General features: G+C 62.7%; 1 protein-coding gene across 2 annotated transcripts in view; it reads right to left on the bottom strand.

Moving 5' to 3' along the window:
- Positions 1-1849, bottom strand: part of LOC121670240 (G-protein coupled receptor 12-like) — a 3685-nt gene extending 1836 nt beyond the window's left edge. The window contains exon 1 of one of the 2 annotated variants that reach the window (XM_042040174.1): positions 622-1849. The gene's annotated coding sequence lies outside the window, so the exon portion shown is untranslated. Of the gene's footprint in view, positions 1-81; positions 266-621 lie in introns of those variants that run through there. The other variant, XM_042040175.1, reaches the window with a different exon arrangement.
- Positions 1850-2710: the final 861 nt, after the last annotated feature.

The following is a 2710-nucleotide window of genomic DNA, read 5'->3' on the forward strand; positions in this document are numbered from 1 at the left end:
CCCCCCCCCAGCCCCACTGCAGCTTCCTTGGGATCGAGCCCCCCCACCCCCGGTTCGCCGTCCCCGCCGCCGCACACGCACCCCTGGCCGCTATCTCCCGCTCCTCCCGAGGGGAGCACAACTCATCACCCCGCTGCCCGCAGCCGCCTCCATGCGCTCGGCTCCATGCAGGGTCCGCAGCCACTGCGCACCGGGTGAAGAACCGGCCGCCCCCTCCTCCCCTCCCCGGGGCACGGCCACCTTTGCTACCTATTTATAGCGCAACCCCTCAGCACCCCCCGCAGCCTTTTCTTTTTTGCGTGCAGTGAGTAAAAATAAACACTATTAATAGGCCAGCGCCTGTATGCGGAGCCGCTGATGGAAGGAGAAGGCAGCGGCAAGGAACAGCCTACGTTAAGTTTCTCCTTCCTCCCTGCCTTTCCCTCCTTTGGAAAAGGCTGGTGCAAGATGCTCCCAGCCGGCGGCAACATCCTGCCCTGCTCGGCGGAACAAATCCCCCCGCCCGGGGTGGGCAGCCGAGGTGTGAAGGTCGGGGGCTGTGCCCGCAGCCCGCTGCCATCCCCCGCCGCCACCATTGCCCCTTCCCGCATGCAGCCGCCACGCCGGGGGTTGTTGTTTTACCTGGTTTTAATGCTCGAGGATCAGCTTGCTCCCCCCACCCCGTTTTTATTTTTTTCCTTCCCGGTCCTTCCAGCCCTTGGTGCGAAGCCTCATTCCTCGGCGAGCATCGCTAATAGCGTTGGCAGAGAGCTGGCATCGACTTGCACTTAATATTCCTGCCCCATTGGATCTGCTGATAAATCTCAACTCTGACGTCAAAGTCTTCACTTATATTCATGATCCAAGTCTGTGAATCAGAGCCGCTGTGATCAGAATAACAACAAGGCTGGCTCCCTGCTCCACATCCCCATCCACACCCGCAGGCACGCGGGGGGTGCGCGCACCCGCCCCGCCGATCGTTCATTCATGAGCTCTGCCGCCACCCCGACGCACCTCCCCAAGGTCGGGCCCGCTGCACCTGCGTCCTGCGGATGCAGCTTGGGCACCAGCCAGGCCCCGGCGCCTCGCAGGGTTTATTTTTACCGCTTGTGCCGAGGGACGCGGGGATGCGAAGGGAGGGCGGTGATCCGGCGTGGCTCCGCGCTCCTCAAGGACAATGCCCAGGACAGCGGCACCGGTCCCCCTGCGCCTCCAGGACACGGCAGCTGGGGCTGGGGCATCCCTCCACAGGGAAACGCCGCACCCCAGACCCTTCGCCCCACACGGGCTTCCCTCCAGCCAGCGAAAAGCTGGGGTGAGGAGGATCAACACCTTGGGAGCTTTGCGTGGGCTGCCCACCAAGGACGCTGGGTGTGGGGGTCTGTCCCCTCACAGCAGCACCCACCCGTCCCCAGAGCTTCCTTCCCGACTGTTTGGGAAAGGAACAGCCTGGAAAGGAACGAATCCCAAAGACACGATTATTTTTCCAGCCATAAATGGCTCCGTGATTCATCTTGGGAGCAGGATCATCAAGGCAGGGATGCTCAGCTCCTGGATCCACAGGATTTCAGCTACACCTTCTCCCCTTTTCCCTACTGGTTTTGTAACACTCCAGCTTCCCTCTTTCATCCCCCTTTCTGTTCCAGGCTGGAGCTTTGCGGTGCCGCCAGCTCAGCGCTGGGAAGGATTTCCAGCTCCTGATGTGCAGAGATACTTAGGCGAATACCAGCGATTTTGGCTGAACCCAACCGCCCCAGTTTGGAGCATCTGGGCTCCTGATCAGGCCAAGCCCCATCCCAGGGGACTCGAATCGTCATCTACCTGGGGCCGCCGGGCGCGTGACCGGGCGCCGTGAGCCGGGAGACAGCAGCGGCATCAGAAGGGGCGGAGGAAAGCCGGGCGAGGAGCTGAATGAATTCGCTCCCGCTCCCGGTAATTACGCACCGCCGGGGGAAAGGGGAGGCGGGCGACGAGCTCTGCCTGGCAGGAGCGGGGTGCGGGAGCGGCGCTGCAAGCAGCGGTGGCGGCAGAGGGGATGCGCCGGCCGTGCGCGGAGATCTGCGGGGTCAGAGCCCACCCAGGACGGGCCGCGAGCGGCTGCAGGGCGGAGCAGGGATGTCCCTGCTGACTCCAGCCGGTGGCTGCAGCCCCCGGGCACCAGGTCCAGCCGGCAGCAAGGCTGAGCGAGGATGGGCACACGCAGCACACACCAGCGGCCCCAGTCTGGCCCTGGTCACCTGTAGCTGCCCCTTGCACGGACACACACGCTCCAGAGGGTCCCAGCTGATCCCAAACCCCACGGGCTCGCTGGAGTTGCCTTGGACGTCCTGCTCCATCCAGCACCCCACTCCTCCTGCACTCTCCCTGCAGAGACCCTCTCCAACACCTGGCACTCCCACAGCAGTCCCTTCCTTCCCACCTTCAGTTCCTCCCCTCCACATCCCAGCACAAGTTTGCCACAATCCCAGGATGCTTTTCCTACCTCCTACAGCAGATACCAGTCCCTGGCAGATGTTACCCCTCTTGGCTCCAGAAGTGCCCCTTTTCCATACACACATCCCAGTGGATTTCAGCCAGTGATGGGGTCCTCCTGCCCAGGGAAAAGCAGCCACATGTCTCCAATGAGTTTTTCGGGGTTGCACCTGTGCAAAGGGGCGCAGCGGATCGGCAAAACACCGGCTGGGGTACCCCAAGAATGCCGAGATTTTCTGGTGACAAAAATGACATTGTC

The sequence above is a fragment of the Corvus kubaryi genome, unplaced genomic scaffold (genome assembly GCF_017639235.1).
Source record: "Corvus kubaryi isolate FWS band 111438036 unplaced genomic scaffold, C.kubaryi_AGA036_p1.0 37395, whole genome shotgun sequence".
Classification (NCBI taxonomy): Eukaryota; Metazoa; Chordata; class Aves; order Passeriformes; family Corvidae; genus Corvus; species Corvus kubaryi.